The 19,012-nt window shown below is 34.2% G+C and overlaps 1 long non-coding RNA gene across 1 annotated transcript; it reads right to left on the bottom strand.

The window, feature by feature from the left end:
* Positions 1–13,315: 13,315 nt before the first annotated feature.
* Positions 13,316–13,909, bottom strand: LOC145204597 (uncharacterized). Its single transcript, XR_013853510.1, has 2 exons — positions 13,738–13,909; positions 13,316–13,403 (listed from the first exon to the last, which is right to left on the bottom strand). It is a non-coding gene; the product is annotated as an uncharacterized LOC145204597 (long non-coding RNA).
* Between the last annotated feature and the right edge of the window lie 5,103 nt (positions 13,910–19,012).

Genomic DNA, 19,012 nt, shown 5'->3' on the forward strand with positions numbered 1-19,012 from the left:
AAATTTGTTTCCGGGCCAAACATAAACAGCACAGCAATGCAGGCTAGTTACAAACAACAAAATTATGTATGCCATTCTAGTCTATCACCCCTGGTGAAAAAGATTTCATGATGACAAAAAACTCACTATCATGGTAATTGATCATTTGCAAAAAAGTTGATACCTAAAACCATTGCTTTTTTAATGTCCTTATAGAGCAAAACAAAATACCGTAGAAATGTAAGGGTGCATTCACGAAGAAAAGAATCTGTCAGTAAATCCAAGCTATGATTCAAATGTCTGTATGTATGTGTCCTTTGGCGACTTTGCACGCCTGTAATAAGAATACAAAAAGACATTTAGAAGTGAAATCAAAGTTTAAAATGCACATGTGGCTTTACCAAGCTTATAGTTCTCAACAATATTTTGTGGCAAGTGTCAGCTACACTTGACCATGAAAATTTGTTTCCGGGCCAAACATAAACAGCACAGCAATGCAGGCTAGTTATAAACAACAAAATTATGTATGCCATTCTAGTCTATCACCCCTGGTGAAAAAGATTTCATAATGACAAAAAACTCAATATCATGGTAATTGATCATTTGCAAAAAAGTTTATACCTAAAACCATTGCTTTTTAATGTCCTTATAGAGCAAAACAAAATACCGTATAAATGTAAGGGTGCATTCACGAAGAAAAGAATCTGTCAGAAATCCAAGCTATAATTCAAATGTCTGTATGTATGTGTCCTTTGGCGACTTTGCACGCCTGTAATAAGAATACAAAAAGACATTTAGAAGTGAAATCAAAGTTTAAAATGCACATGTGGCTTTACCAAGCTTATAGTTCTCAAGAATATTTTGTGGCAAGTGTCAGCTACACTTGACCATGAAAATTTGTTTCCGGTCCAAACATAAACAGCATAGCAATGCAGGCTAGTTATAAACAACAAAATTATGTATGCCATTCTAGTCTATCACCCCTGGTGAAAAAGATTTCATAATGACAAAAAACTCAATATCATGGTAATTGATCATTTGCAAAAAAGTTTATACCTAAAACCATTGCTTTTTTAATGTCCTTATAGAGCAAAACCAAATACCGTAGAAATGTAAGGGTGCATTCACGAAGAAAAGAATCTGTCAGAAATCCAAGCTATAATTCAAATGTCTGTATGTATGTGTCCTTTGGCGACTTTGCACGCCTGTAATAAGAATACAAAAAGACATTTAGAAGTGAAATCAAAGTTTAAAATGCACATGTGGCTTTACCAAGCTTATAGTTCTCAACAATATTTTGTGGCAAGTGTCAGCTACACTTGACCATGAAAATTTGTTTCCGGGCCAAACATAAACAGCACAGCAATGCAGGCTAGTTATAAACAACAAATTATGTAAGCCTATTCTACTCTATCACCCCTGGTGAAAAAGATTTAATGATGACAAAAAACTCACTATCATGGTAATTGATCATTTGCAAAAAAGTTGATACCTAAAACCATTGCTTTTTTAATGTCCTTATAGAGCAAAACAAAATACCGTAGAAATGTAAGGGTGCATTCACGAAGAAAAGAATCTGTCAGTAAATCCAAGCTATGATTCAAATGTCTGTATGTATGTGTCCTTTGGCGACTTTGCACGCCTGTAATAAGAATACAAAAAGACATTTAGAAGTGAAATCAAAGTTTAAAATGCACATGTGGCTTTACCAAGCTTATAGTTCTCAACAATATTTTGTGGCAAGTGTCAGCTACACTTGACCATGAAAATTTGTTTCCGGGCCAAACATAAACAGCACAGCAATGCAGGCTAGTTATAAACAACAAAATTATGTATGCCATTCTAGTCTATCACCCCTGGTGAAAAAGATTTCATAATGACAAAAAACTCAATATCATGGTAATTGATCATTTGCAAAAAAGTTTATACCTAAAACCATTGCTTTTTAATGTCCTTATAGAGCAAAACAAAATACCGTATAAATGTAAGGGTGCATTCACGAAGAAAAGAATCTGTCAGAAATCCAAGCTATAATTCAAATGTCTGTATGTATGTGTCCTTTGGCGACTTTGCACGCCTGTAATAAGAATACAAAAAGACATTTAGAAGTGAAATCAAAGTTTAAAATGCACATGTGGCTTTACCAAGCTTATAGTTCTCAAGAATATTTTGTGGCAAGTGTCAGCTACACTTGACCATGAAAATTTGTTTCCGGTCCAAACATAAACAGCATAGCAATGCAGGCTAGTTATAAACAACAAAATTATGTATGCCATTCTAGTCTATCACCCCTGGTGAAAAAGATTTCATAATGACAAAAAACTCAATATCATGGTAATTGATCATTTGCAAAAAAGTTTATACCTAAAACCATTGCTTTTTTAATGTCCTTATAGAGCAAAACCAAATACCGTAGAAATGTAAGGGTGCATTCACGAAGAAAAGAATCTGTCAGAAATCCAAGCTATAATTCAAATGTCTGTATGTATGTGTCCTTTGGCGACTTTGCACGCCTGTAATAAGAATACAAAAAGACATTTAGAAGTGAAATCAAAGTTTAAAATGCACATGTGGCTTTACCAAGCTTATAGTTCTCAACAATATTTTGTGGCAAGTGTCAGCTACACTTGACCATGAAAATTTGTTTCCGGGCCAAACATAAACAGCACAGCAATGCAGGCTAGTTATAAACAACAAATTATGTAAGCCTATTCTACTCTATCACCCCTGGTGAAAAAGATTTAATGATGACAAAAAACTCACTATCATGGTAATTGATCATTTGCAAAAAAGTTTATACCTAAAACCATTGCTTTTTTAATGTCCTTATAGAGCAAAACAAAATACCGTATAAATGTAAGGGTGCATTCACGAAGAAAAGAATCTGTCAGTAAATCCAAGCTATGATTCAAATGTCTGTATGTATGTGTCCTTTGGCGACTTTGCACGCCTGTAATAAGAATACAAAAAGACATTTAGAAGTGAAATCAAAGTTTAAAATGCACATGTGGCTTTACCAAGCTTATAGTTCTCAAGAATATTTTGTGGCAAGTGTCAGCTACACTTGACCATGAAAATTTGTTTCCGGTCCAAACATAAACAGCATAGCAATGCAGGCTAGTTATAAACAACAAAATTATGTATGCCATTCTAGTCTATCACCCCTGGTGAAAAAGATTTCATAATGACAAAAAACTCAATATCATGGTAATTGATCATTTGCAAAAAAGTTTATACCTAAAACCATTGCTTTTTTAATGTCCTTATAGAGCAAAACAAAATACCGTAGAAATGTAAGGGTGCATTCACGAAGAAAAGAATCTGTCAGAAATCCAAGCTATAATTCAAATGTCTGTATGTATGTGTCCTTTGGCGACTTTGCACGCCTGTAATAAGAATACAAAAAGACATTTAGAAGTGAAATCAAAGTTTAAAATGCACATGTGGCTTTACCAAGCTTATAGTTCTCAACAATATTTTGTGGCAAGTGTCAGCTACACTTGACCATGAAAATTTGTTTCCGGACCAAACATAAACAGCACAGCAATGCAGGCTAGTTATAAACAACAAAATTATGTATGCCATTCTAGTCTATCACCCCTAGTGAAAAAGATTTCATGATGACAAAAAACTCACTATCATGGTAATTGATCATTTGCAAAAAAGTTGATACCTAAAACCATTGCTTTTTTAATGTCCTTATAGAGCAAAACCAAATACCGTATAAATGTAAGGGTGCATTCACGAAGAAAAGAATCTGTCAGTAAATCCAAGATATGATTCAAATGTCTGTATGTATGCATCCTTTGGCGACTTTGCACGCCTGCAATAAGAATACAAAAAGACATTTAGAAGTGAAATCAAAGTTTAAAATGCACATGTGGCTTTACCAAGCTTATAGTTCTCAACAATATTTTGTGGCAAGTGTCAGCTACACTTGACCATGAAAATTTGTTTCCGGGCCAAACATAAACAGCACAGCAATGCAGGCTAGTTACAAACAACAAAATTATGTAAGCCTATTCTACTCTATCACCCCTGGTGAAAAAGATTTAATGATGACAAAAAACTCACTATCATGGTAATTGATCATTTGCAAAAAAGTTTATTCCTAAAACCATTGCTTTTTTAATGTCCTTATAGAGCAAAACCAAATACCGTATAAATGTAGGGGTGCATTCACGAAGAAAAGAATCTGTCAGTAAATCCAAGCTATGATTCAAATGTCTGTATGTATGTGTCCTTTGGCGACTTTGCACGCCTGTAATAAGAATACAAAAAGACATTCAGAAGTGAAATCAAAGTTTAAAATGCACATGTGGCTTTACCAAGCTTATAGTTCTCAAGAATATTTTGTGGCAAGTGTCAGCTACACTTGACCATGAAAATTTGTTTCCGGGCCAAACATAAACAGCACAGCAATGCAGGCTAGTTACAAACAACAAAATTATGTATGCCATTCTAGTCTATCACCCCTGGTGAAAAAGATTTCATGATGACAAAAAACTCACTATCATGGTAATTGATCATTTGCAAAAAAGTTGATACCTAAAACCATTGCTTTTTTAATGTCCTTATAGAGCAAAACAAAATACCGTAGAAATGTAAGGGTGCATTCACGAAGAAAAGAATCTGTCAGTAAATCCAAGCTATGATTCAAATGTCTGTATGTATGTGTCCTTTGGCGACTTTGCACGCCTGTAATAAGAATACAAAAAGACATTTAGAAGTGAAATCAAAGTTTAAAATGCACATGTGGCTTTACCAAGCTTATAGTTCTCAACAATATTTTGTGGCAAGTGTCAGCTACACTTGACCATGAAAATTTGTTTCCGGGCCAAACATAAACAGCACAGCAATGCAGGCTAGTTATAAACAACAAAATTATGTATGCCATTCTAGTCTATCACCCCTGGTGAAAAAGATTTCATAATGACAAAAAACTCAATATCATGGTAATTGATCATTTGCAAAAAAGTTTATACCTAAAACCATTGCTTTTTTAATGTCCTTATAGAGCAAAACAAAATACCGTATAAATGTAAGGGTGCATTCACGAAGAAAAGAATCTGTCAGAAATCCAAGCTATAATTCAAATGTCTGTATGTATGTGTCCTTTGGCGACTTTGCACGCCTGCAATAAGAATACAAAAAGACATTTAGAAGTGAAATCAAAGTTTAAAATGCACATGTGGCTTTACCAAGCTTATAGTTCTCAACAATATTTTGTGGCAAGTGTCAGCTACACTTGACCATGAAAATTTGTTTCCGGGCCAAACATAAACAGCACAGCAATGCAGGCTAGTTATAAACAACAAATTATGTAAGCCTATTCTACTCTATCACCCCTGGTGAAAAAGATTTAATGATGACAAAAAACTCACTATCATGGTAATTGATCATTTGCAAAAAAGTTTATACCTAAAACCATTGCTTTTTTAATGTCCTTATAGAGCAAAACCAAATACCGTAGAAATGTAGGGGTGCATTCACGAAGAAAAGAATCTGTCAGTAAATCCAAGCTATGATTCAAATGTCTGTATGTATGTGTCCTTTGGCGACTTTGCACGCCTGTAATAAGAATACAAAAAGACATTCAGAAGTGAAATCAAAGTTTAAAATGCACATGTGGCTTTACCAAGCTTATAGTTCTCAACAATATTTTGTGGCAAGTGTCAGCTACACTTGACCATGAAAATTTGTTTCCGGGCCAAACATAAACAGCACAGCAATGCAGGCTAGTTACAAACAACAAAATTATGTATGCCATTCTAGTCTATCACCCCTGGTGAAAAAGATTTCATGATGACAAAAAACTCAATATCATGGTAATTGATCATTTGCAAAAAAGTTGATACCTAAAACCATTGCTTTTTTAATGTCCTTATAGAGCAAAACAAAATACCGTAGAAATGTAAGGGTGCATTCACGAAGAAAAGAATCTGTCAGTAAATCCAAGCTATGATTCAAATGTCTGTATGTATGTGTCCTTTGGCGACTTTGCACGCCTGTAATAAGAATACAAAAAGACATTTAGAAGTGAAATCAAAGTTTAAAATGCACATGTGGCTTTACCAAGCTTATAGTTCTCAACAATATTTTGTGGCAAGTGTCAGCTACACTTGACCATGAAAATTTGTTTCCGGGCCAAACATAAACAGCACAGCAATGCAGGCTAGTTATAAACAACAAAATTATGTATGCCATTCTAGTCTATCACCCCTGGTGAAAAAGATTTCATAATGACAAAAAACTCAATATCATGGTAATTGATCATTTGCAAAAAAGTTTATACCTAAAACCATTGCTTTTTAATGTCCTTATAGAGCAAAACAAAATACCGTATAAATGTAAGGGTGCATTCACGAAGAAAAGAATCTGTCAGAAATCCAAGCTATAATTCAAATGTCTGTATGTATGTGTCCTTTGGCGACTTTGCACGCCTGTAATAAGAATACAAAAAGACATTTAGAAGTGAAATCAAAGTTTAAAATGCACATGTGGCTTTACCAAGCTTATAGTTCTCAAGAATATTTTGTGGCAAGTGTCAGCTACACTTGACCATGAAAATTTGTTTCCGGTCCAAACATAAACAGCATAGCAATGCAGGCTAGTTATAAACAACAAAATTATGTATGCCATTCTAGTCTATCACCCCTGGTGAAAAAGATTTCATAATGACAAAAAACTCAATATCATGGTAATTGATCATTTGCAAAAAAGTTTATACCTAAAACCATTGCTTTTTTAATGTCCTTATAGAGCAAAACCAAATACCGTAGAAATGTAAGGGTGCATTCACGAAGAAAAGAATCTGTCAGAAATCCAAGCTATAATTCAAATGTCTGTATGTATGTGTCCTTTGGCGACTTTGCACGCCTGTAATAAGAATACAAAAAGACATTTAGAAGTGAAATCAAAGTTTAAAATGCACATGTGGCTTTACCAAGCTTATAGTTCTCAACAATATTTTGTGGCAAGTGTCAGCTACACTTGACCATGAAAATTTGTTTCCGGGCCAAACATAAACAGCACAGCAATGCAGGCTAGTTATAAACAACAAATTATGTAAGCCTATTCTACTCTATCACCCCTGGTGAAAAAGATTTAATGATGACAAAAAACTCACTATCATGGTAATTGATCATTTGCAAAAAAGTTGATACCTAAAACCATTGCTTTTTTAATGTCCTTATAGAGCAAAACAAAATACCGTAGAAATGTAAGGGTGCATTCACGAAGAAAAGAATCTGTCAGTAAATCCAAGCTATGATTCAAATGTCTGTATGTATGTGTCCTTTGGCGACTTTGCACGCCTGTAATAAGAATACAAAAAGACATTTAGAAGTGAAATCAAAGTTTAAAATGCACATGTGGCTTTACCAAGCTTATAGTTCTCAACAATATTTTGTGGCAAGTGTCAGCTACACTTGACCATGAAAATTTGTTTCCGGGCCAAACATAAACAGCACAGCAATGCAGGCTAGTTATAAACAACAAAATTATGTATGCCATTCTAGTCTATCACCCCTGGTGAAAAAGATTTCATAATGACAAAAAACTCAATATCATGGTAATTGATCATTTGCAAAAAAGTTTATACCTAAAACCATTGCTTTTTAATGTCCTTATAGAGCAAAACAAAATACCGTATAAATGTAAGGGTGCATTCACGAAGAAAAGAATCTGTCAGAAATCCAAGCTATAATTCAAATGTCTGTATGTATGTGTCCTTTGGCGACTTTGCACGCCTGTAATAAGAATACAAAAAGACATTTAGAAGTGAAATCAAAGTTTAAAATGCACATGTGGCTTTACCAAGCTTATAGTTCTCAAGAATATTTTGTGGCAAGTGTCAGCTACACTTGACCATGAAAATTTGTTTCCGGTCCAAACATAAACAGCATAGCAATGCAGGCTAGTTATAAACAACAAAATTATGTATGCCATTCTAGTCTATCACCCCTGGTGAAAAAGATTTCATAATGACAAAAAACTCAATATCATGGTAATTGATCATTTGCAAAAAAGTTTATACCTAAAACCATTGCTTTTTTAATGTCCTTATAGAGCAAAACCAAATACCGTAGAAATGTAAGGGTGCATTCACGAAGAAAAGAATCTGTCAGAAATCCAAGCTATAATTCAAATGTCTGTATGTATGTGTCCTTTGGCGACTTTGCACGCCTGTAATAAGAATACAAAAAGACATTTAGAAGTGAAATCAAAGTTTAAAATGCACATGTGGCTTTACCAAGCTTATAGTTCTCAACAATATTTTGTGGCAAGTGTCAGCTACACTTGACCATGAAAATTTGTTTCCGGGCCAAACATAAACAGCACAGCAATGCAGGCTAGTTATAAACAACAAATTATGTAAGCCTATTCTACTCTATCACCCCTGGTGAAAAAGATTTAATGATGACAAAAAACTCACTATCATGGTAATTGATCATTTGCAAAAAAGTTTATACCTAAAACCATTGCTTTTTTAATGTCCTTATAGAGCAAAACAAAATACCGTATAAATGTAAGGGTGCATTCACGAAGAAAAGAATCTGTCAGTAAATCCAAGCTATGATTCAAATGTCTGTATGTATGTGTCCTTTGGCGACTTTGCACGCCTGTAATAAGAATACAAAAAGACATTTAGAAGTGAAATCAAAGTTTAAAATGCACATGTGGCTTTACCAAGCTTATAGTTCTCAAGAATATTTTGTGGCAAGTGTCAGCTACACTTGACCATGAAAATTTGTTTCCGGTCCAAACATAAACAGCATAGCAATGCAGGCTAGTTATAAACAACAAAATTATGTATGCCATTCTAGTCTATCACCCCTGGTGAAAAAGATTTCATAATGACAAAAAACTCAATATCATGGTAATTGATCATTTGCAAAAAAGTTTATACCTAAAACCATTGCTTTTTTAATGTCCTTATAGAGCAAAACAAAATACCGTAGAAATGTAAGGGTGCATTCACGAAGAAAAGAATCTGTCAGAAATCCAAGCTATAATTCAAATGTCTGTATGTATGTGTCCTTTGGCGACTTTGCACGCCTGTAATAAGAATACAAAAAGACATTTAGAAGTGAAATCAAAGTTTAAAATGCACATGTGGCTTTACCAAGCTTATAGTTCTCAACAATATTTTGTGGCAAGTGTCAGCTACACTTGACCATGAAAATTTGTTTCCGGACCAAACATAAACAGCACAGCAATGCAGGCTAGTTATAAACAACAAAATTATGTATGCCATTCTAGTCTATCACCCCTAGTGAAAAAGATTTCATGATGACAAAAAACTCACTATCATGGTAATTGATCATTTGCAAAAAAGTTGATACCTAAAACCATTGCTTTTTTAATGTCCTTATAGAGCAAAACCAAATACCGTATAAATGTAAGGGTGCATTCACGAAGAAAAGAATCTGTCAGTAAATCCAAGATATGATTCAAATGTCTGTATGTATGCGTCCTTTGGCGACTTTGCACGCCTGCAATAAGAATACAAAAAGACATTTAGAAGTGAAATCAAAGTTTAAAATGCACATGTGGCTTTACCAAGCTTATAGTTCTCAACAATATTTTGTGGCAAGTGTCAGCTACACTTGACCATGAAAATTTGTTTCCGGGCCAAACATAAACAGCACAGCAATGCAGGCTAGTTACAAACAACAAAATTATGTAAGCCTATTCTACTCTATCACCCCTGGTGAAAAAGATTTAATGATGACAAAAAACTCACTATCATGGTAATTGATCATTTGCAAAAAAGTTTATTCCTAAAACCATTGCTTTTTTAATGTCCTTATAGAGCAAAACCAAATACCGTATAAATGTAGGGGTGCATTCACGAAGAAAAGAATCTGTCAGTAAATCCAAGCTATGATTCAAATGTCTGTATGTATGTGTCCTTTGGCGACTTTGCACGCCTGTAATAAGAATACAAAAAGACATTCAGAAGTGAAATCAAAGTTTAAAATGCACATGTGGCTTTACCAAGCTTATAGTTCTCAAGAATATTTTGTGGCAAGTGTCAGCTACACTTGACCATGAAAATTTGTTTCCGGGCCAAACATAAACAGCACAGCAATGCAGGCTAGTTACAAACAACAAAATTATGTATGCCATTCTAGTCTATCACCCCTGGTGAAAAAGATTTCATGATGACAAAAAACTCACTATCATGGTAATTGATCATTTGCAAAAAAGTTGATACCTAAAACCATTGCTTTTTTAATGTCCTTATAGAGCAAAACAAAATACCGTAGAAATGTAAGGGTGCATTCACGAAGAAAAGAATCTGTCAGTAAATCCAAGCTATGATTCAAATGTCTGTATGTATGTGTCCTTTGGCGACTTTGCACGCCTGTAATAAGAATACAAAAAGACATTTAGAAGTGAAATCAAAGTTTAAAATGCACATGTGGCTTTACCAAGCTTATAGTTCTCAACAATATTTTGTGGCAAGTGTCAGCTACACTTGACCATGAAAATTTGTTTCCGGGCCAAACATAAACAGCACAGCAATGCAGGCTAGTTATAAACAACAAAATTATGTATGCCATTCTAGTCTATCACCCCTGGTGAAAAAGATTTCATAATGACAAAAAACTCAATATCATGGTAATTGATCATTTGCAAAAAAGTTTATACCTAAAACCATTGCTTTTTAATGTCCTTATAGAGCAAAACAAAATACTGTATAAATGTAAGGGTGCATTCACGAAGAAAAGAATCTGTCAGAAATCCAAGCTATAATTCAAATGTCTGTATGTATGTGTCCTTTGGCGACTTTGCACGCCTGTAATAAGAATACAAAAAGACATTTAGAAGTGAAATCAAAGTTTAAAATGCACATGTGGCTTTACCAAGCTTATAGTTCTCAAGAATATTTTGTGGCAAGTGTCAGCTACACTTGACCATGAAAATTTGTTTCCGGGCCAAACATAAACAGCACAGCAATGCAGGCTAGTTACAAACAACAAAATTATGTATGCCATTCTAGTCTATCACCCCTGGTGAAAAAGATTTCATGATGACAAAAAACTCACTATCATGGTAATTGATCATTTGCAAAAAAGTTGATACCTAAAACCATTGCTTTTTTAATGTCCTTATAGAGCAAAACAAAATACCGTATAAATGTAAGGGTGCATTCACGAAGAAAAGAATCTGTCAGTAAATCCAAGCTATGATTCAAATGTCTGTATGTATGTGTCCTTTGGCGACTTTGCACGCCTGTAATAAGAATACAAAAAGACATTTAGAAGTGAAATCAAAGTTTAAAATGCACATGTGGCTTTACCAAGCTTATAGTTCTCAACAATATTTTGTGGCAAGTGTCAGCTACACTTGACCATGAAAATTTGTTTCCGGGCCAAACATAAACAGCACAGCAATGCAGGCTAGTTATAAACAACAAAATTATGTATGCCATTCTAGTCTATCACCCCTGGTGAAAAAGATTTCATAATGACAAAAAACTCAATATCATGGTAATTGATCATTTGCAAAAAAGTTTATACCTAAAACCATTGCTTTTTAATGTCCTTATAGAGCAAAACAAAATACCGTATAAATGTAAGGGTGCATTCACGAAGAAAAGAATCTGTCAGAAATCCAAGCTATAATTCAAATGTCTGTATGTATGTGTCCTTTGGCGACTTTGCACGCCTGTAATAAGAATACAAAAAGACATTTAGAAGTGAAATCAAAGTTTAAAATGCACATGTGGCTTTACCAAGCTTATAGTTCTCAACAATATTTTGTGGCAAGTGTCAGCTACACTTGACCATGAAAATTTGTTTCCGGACCAAACATAAACAGCACAGCAATGCAGGCTAGTTATAAACAACAAAATTATGTATGCCATTCTAGTCTATCACCCCTAGTGAAAAAGATTTCATGATGACAAAAAACTCACTATCATGGTAATTGATCATTTGCAAAAAAGTTGATACCTAAAACCATTGCTTTTTTAATGTCCTTATAGAGCAAAACCAAATACCGTATAAATGTAAGGGTGCATTCACGAAGAAAAGAATCTGTCAGTAAATCCAAGATATGATTCAAATGTCTGTATGTATGCGTCCTTTGGCGACTTTGCACGCCTGCAATAAGAATACAAAAAGACATTTAGAAGTGAAATCAAAGTTTAAAATGCACATGTGGCTTTACCAAGCTTATAGTTCTCAACAATATTTTGTGGCAAGTGTCAGCTACACTTGACCATGAAAATTTGTTTCCGGGCCAAACATAAACAGCACAGCAATGCAGGCTAGTTACAAACAACAAAATTATGTAAGCCTATTCTACTCTATCACCCCTGGTGAAAAAGATTTAATGATGACAAAAAACTCACTATCATGGTAATTGATCATTTGCAAAAAAGTTTATTCCTAAAACCATTGCTTTTTTAATGTCCTTATAGAGCAAAACCAAATACCGTATAAATGTAGGGGTGCATTCACGAAGAAAAGAATCTGTCAGTAAATCCAAGCTATGATTCAAATGTCTGTATGTATGTGTCCTTTGGCGACTTTGCACGCCTGTAATAAGAATACAAAAAGACATTCAGAAGTGAAATCAAAGTTTAAAATGCACATGTGGCTTTACCAAGCTTATAGTTCTCAAGAATATTTTGTGGCAAGTGTCAGCTACACTTGACCATGAAAATTTGTTTCCGGGCCAAACATAAACAGCACAGCAATGCAGGCTAGTTATAAACAACAAAATTATGTATGCCATTCTAGTCTATCACCCCTGGTGAAAAAGATTTCATAATGACAAAAAACTCAATATCATGGTAATTGATCATTTGCAAAAAAGTTTATACCTAAAACCATTGCTTTTTAATGTCCTTATAGAGCAAAACAAAATACTGTATAAATGTAAGGGTGCATTCACGAAGAAAAGAATCTGTCAGAAATCCAAGCTATAATTCAAATGTCTGTATGTATGTGTCCTTTGGCGACTTTGCACGCCTGTAATAAGAATACAAAAAGACATTTAGAAGTGAAATCAAAGTTTAAAATGCACATGTGGCTTTACCAAGCTTATAGTTCTCAAGAATATTTTGTGGCAAGTGTCAGCTACACTTGACCATGAAAATTTGTTTCCGGTCCAAACATAAACAGCATAGCAATGCAGGCTAGTTATAAACAACAAAATTATGTATGCCATTCTAGTCTATCACCCCTGGTGAAAAAGATTTCATAATGACAAAAAACTCAATATCATGGTAATTGATCATTTGCAAAAAAGTTGATACCTAAAACCATTGCTTTTTAATGTCCTTATAGAGCAAAACAAAATACCGTATAAATGTAAGGGTGCATTCACGAAGAAAAGAATCTGTCAGAAATCCAAGCTATAATTCAAATGTCTGTATGTATGTGTCCTTTGGCGACTTTGCACGCCTGTAATAAGAATACAAAAAGACATTTAGAAGTGAAATCAAAGTTTAAAATGCACATGTGGCTTTACCAAGCTTATAGTTCTCAACAATATTTTGTGGCAAGTGTCAGCTACACTTGACCATGAAAATTTGTTTCCGGTCCAAACATAAACAGCACAGCAATGCAGGCTAGTTATAAACAACAAAATTATGTATGCCATTCTAGTCTATCACCCCTAGTGAAAAAGATTTCATGATGACAAAAAACTCACTATCATGGTAATTGATCATTTGCAAAAAAGTTGATACCTAAAACCATTGCTTTTTTAATGTCCTTATAGAGCAAAACCAAATACCGTATAAATGTAGGGTGCATTCACGAAGAAAAGAATCTGTCAGTAAATCCAAGATATGATTCAAATGTCTGTATGTATGCGTCCTTTGGCGACTTTGCACGCCTGCAATAAGAATACAAAAAGACATTTAGAAGTGAAATCAAAGTTTAAAATGCACATGTGGCTTTACCAAGCTTATAGTTCTCAACAATATTTTGTGGCAAGTGTCAGCTACACTTGACCATGAAAATTTGTTTCCGGGCCAAACATAAACAGCACAGCAATGCAGGCTAGTTATAAACAACAAATTATGTAAGCCTATTCTACTCTATCACCCCTGGTGAAAAAGATTTAATGATGACAAAAAACTCACTATCATGGTAATTGATCATTTGCAAAAAAGTTTATACCTAAAACCATTGCTTTTTTAATGTCCTTATAGAGCAAAACCAAATACCGTAGAAATGTAAGGGTGCATTCACGAAGAAAAGAATCTGTCAGTAAATCCAAGCTATGATTCAAATGTCTGTATGTATGTGTCCTTTGGCGACTTTGCACGCCTGTAATAAGAATACAAAAAGACATTCAGAAGTGAAATCAAAGTTTAAAATGCACATGTGGCTTTACCAAGCTTATAGTTCTCAAGAATATTTTGTGGCAAGTGTCAGCTACACTTGACCATGAAAATTTGTTTCCGGGCCAAACATAAACAGCACAGCAATGCAGGCTAGTTACAAACAACAAAATTATGTATGCCATTCTAGTCTATCACCCCTGGTGAAAAAGATTTCATGATGACAAAAAACTCACTATCATGGTAATTGATCATTTGCAAAAAAGTTGATACCTAAAACCATTGCTTTTTTAATGTCCTTATAGAGCAAAACAAAATACCGTAGAAATGTAAGGGTGCATTCACGAAGAAAAGAATCTGTCAGTAAATCCAAGCTATGATTCAAATGTCTGTATGTATGTGTCCTTTGGCGACTTTGCACGCCTGTAATAAGAATACAAAAAGACATTTAGAAGTGAAATCAAAGTTTAAAATGCACATGTGGCTTTACCAAGCTTATAGTTCTCAACAATATTTTGTGGCAAGTGTCAGCTACACTTGACCATGAAAATTTGTTTCCGGGCCAAACATAAACAGCACAGCAATGCAGGCTAGTTATAAACAACAAAATTATGTATGCCATTCTAGTCTATCACCCCTGGTGAAAAAGATTTCATAATGACAAAAAACTCAATATCATGGTAATTGATCATTTGCAAAAAAGTTTATACCTAAAACCATTGCTTTTTAATGTCCTTATAGAGCAAAACAAAATACCGTATAAATGTAAGGGTGCATTCACGAAGAAAAGAATCTGTCAGAAATCCAAGCTATAATTCAAATGTCTGTATGTATGTGTCCTTTGGCGACTTTGCACGCCTGTAATAAGAATACAAAAAGACATTTAGAAGTGAAATCAAAGTTTAAAATGCACATGTGGCTTTACCAAGCTTATAGTTCTCAAGAATATTTTGTGGCAAGTGTCAGCTACACTTGACCATGAAAATTTGTTTCCGGTCCAAACATAAACAGCATAGCAATGCAGGCTAGTTATAAACAACAAAATTATGTATGCCATTCTAGTCTATCACCCCTGGTGAAAAAGATTTCATAATGACAAAAAACTCAATATCATGGTAATTGATCATTTGCAAAAAAGTTTATACCTAAAACCATTGCTTTTTTAATGTCCTTATAGAGCAAAACCAAATACCGTAGAAATGTAAGGGTGCATTCACGAAGAAAAGAATCTGTCAGAAATCCAAGCTATAATTCAAATGTCTGTATGTATGTGTCCTTTGGCGACTTTGCACGCCTGTAATAAGAATACAAAAAGACATTTAGAAGTGAAATCAAAGTTTAAAATGCACATGTGGCTTTACCAAGCTTATAGTTCTCAACAATATTTTGTGGCAAGTGTCAGCTACACTTGACCATGAAAATTTGTTTCCGGGCCAAACATAAACAGCACAGCAATGCAGGCTAGTTATAAACAACAAATTATGTAAGCCTATTCTACTCTATCACCCCTGGTGAAAAAGATTTAATGATGACAAAAAACTCACTATCATGGTAATTGATCATTTGCAAAAAAGTTGATACCTAAAACCATTGCTTTTTTAATGTCCTTATAGAGCAAAACAAAATACCGTAGAAATGTAAGGGTGCATTCACGAAGAAAAGAATCTGTCAGTAAATCCAAGCTATGATTCAAATGTCTGTATGTATGTGTCCTTTGGCGACTTTGCACGCCTGTAATAAGAATACAAAAAGACATTTAGAAGTGAAATCAAAGTTTAAAATGCACATGTGGCTTTACCAAGCTTATAGTTCTCAACAATATTTTGTGGCAAGTGTCAGCTACACTTGACCATGAAAATTTGTTTCCGGGCCAAACATAAACAGCACAGCAATGCAGGCTAGTTATAAACAACAAAATTATATATGCCATTCTAGTCTATCACCCCTGGTGAAAAAGATTTCATAATGACAAAAAACTCAATATCATGGTAATTGATCATTTGCAAAAAAGTTGATACCTAAAACCATTGCTTTTTAATGTCCTTATAGAGCAAAACAAAATACCGTATAAATGTAAGGGTGCATTCACGAAGAAAAGAATCTGTCAGAAATCCAAGCTATAATTCAAATGTCTGTATGTATGTGTCCTTTGGCGACTTTGCACGCCTGTAATAAGAATACAAAAAGACATTTAGAAGTGAAATCAAAGTTTAAAATGCACATGTGGCTTTACCAAGCTTATAGTTCTCAAGAATATTTTGTGGCAAGTGTCAGCTACACTTGACCATGAAAATTTGTTTCCGGTCCAAACATAAACAGCATAGCAATGCAGGCTAGTTATAAACAACAAAATTATGTATGCCATTCTAGTCTATCACCCCTGGTGAAAAAGATTTCATAATGACAAAAAACTCAATATCATGGTAATTGATCATTTGCAAAAAAGTTTATACCTAAAACCATTGCTTTTTTAATGTCCTTATAGAGCAAAACCAAATACCGTAGAAATGTAAGGGTGCATTCACGAAGAAAAGAATCTGTCAGAAATCCAAGCTATAATTCAAATGTCTGTATGTATGTGTCCTTTGGCGACTTTGCACGCCTGTAATAAGAATACAAAAAGACATTTAGAAGTGAAATCAAAGTTTAAAATGCACATGTGGCTTTACCAAGCTTATAGTTCTCAACAATATTTTGTGGCAAGTGTCAGCTACACTTGACCATGAAAATTTGTTTCCGGGCCAAACATAAACAGCACAGCAATGCAGGCTAGTTATAAACAACAAATTATGTAAGCCTATTCTACTCTATCACCCCTGGTGAAAAAGATTTAATGATGACAAAAAACTCACTATCATGGTAATTGATCATTTGCAAAAAAGTTTATACCTAAAACCATTGCTTTTTTAATGTCCTTATAGAGCAAAACAAAATACCGTATAAATGTAAGGGTGCATTCACGAAGAAAAGAATCTGTCAGTAAATCCAAGCTATGATTCAAATGTCTGTATGTATGTGTCCTTTGGCGACTTTGCACGCCTGTAATAAGAATACAAAAAGACATTTAGAAGTGAAATCAAAGTTTAAAATGCACATGTGGCTTTACCAAGCTTATAGTTCTCAAGAATATTTTGTGGCAAGTGTCAGCTACACTTGACCATGAAAATTTGTTTCCGGGCCAAACATAAACAGCACAGCAATGCAGGCTAGTTATAAACAACAAAATTATGTATGCCATTCTAGTCTATCACCCCTGGTGAAAAAGATTTCATAATGACAAAAAACTCAATATCATGGTAATTGATCATTTGCAAAAAAGTTGATACCTAAAACCATTGCTTTTTAATGTCCTTATAGAGCAAAACAAAATACCGTATAAATGTAAGGGTGCATTCACGAAGAAAAGAATCTGTCAGAAATCCAAGCTATAATTCAAATGTCTGTATGTATGTGTCCTTTGGCGACTTTGCACGCCTGTAATAAGAATACAAAAAGACATTTAGAAGTGAAATCAAAGTTTAAAATGCACATGTGGCTTTACCAAGCTTATAGTTCTCAACAATATTTTGTGGCAAGTGTCAGCTACACTTGACCATGAAAATTTGTTTCCGGTCCAAACATAAACAGCATAGCAATGCAGGCTAGTTATAAACAACAAAATTATGTATGCCATTCTAGTCTATCACCCCTGGTGAAAAAGATTTCATAATGACAAAAAACTCAATATCATGGTAATTGATCATTTGCAAAAAAGTTTATACCTAAAACCATTGCTTTTTTAATGTCCTTATAGAGCAAAACAAAATACCGTATAAATGTAAGGGTGCATTCACGAAGAAAAGAATCTGTCAGAAATCCAAGCTATAATTCAAATGTCTGTATGTATGTGTCCTTTGGCGACTTTGCACGCCTGTAATAAGAATACAAAAAGACATTTAGAAGTGAAATCAAAGTTTAAAATGCACATGTGGCTTTACCAAGCTTATAGTTCTCAACAATATTTTGTGGCAAGTGTCAGCTACACTTGACCATGAAAATTTGTTTCCGGGCCAAACATAAACAGCACAGCAATGCAGGCTAGTTATAAACAACAAATTATGTAAGCCTATTCTACTCTATCACCCCTGGTGAAAAAGATTTAATGATGACAAAAAACTCACTATCATGGTAATTGATCATTTGCAAAAAAGTTTATACCTAAAACCATTGCTTTTTTAATGTCCTTATAGAGCAAAACAAAATACCGTATAAATGTAAGGGTGCATTCACGAAGAAAAGAATCTGTCAGTAAATCCAAGCTATGATTCAAATGTCTGTATGTATGTGTCCTTTGGCGACTTTGCACGCCTGTAATAAGAATACAAAAAGACATTTAGAAGTGAAATCAAAGTTTAAAATGCACATGTGGCTTTACCAAGCTTATAGTTCTCAACAATATTTTGTGGCAAGTGTCAGCTACACTTGACCATGAAAATTTGTTTCCGGGCCAAACATAAACAGCACAGCAATGCAGGCTAGTTATAAACAACAAAATTATGTATGCCATTCTAGTCTATCACCCCTGGTGAAAAAGATTTCATAATGACAAAAAACTCAATATCATGGTAATTGATCATTTGCAAAAAAGTTTATACCTAAAACCATTGCTTTTTTAATGTCCTTATAGAGCAAAACAAAATACCGTATAAATGTAAGGGTGCATTCACGAAGAAAAGAATCTGT

Source organism: Phallusia mammillata, chromosome 8, assembly GCF_965637545.1.
Source record: "Phallusia mammillata chromosome 8, kaPhaMamm4.hap1.1, whole genome shotgun sequence".
NCBI classification, from domain to species: Eukaryota; Metazoa; Chordata; class Ascidiacea; order Phlebobranchia; family Ascidiidae; genus Phallusia; species Phallusia mammillata.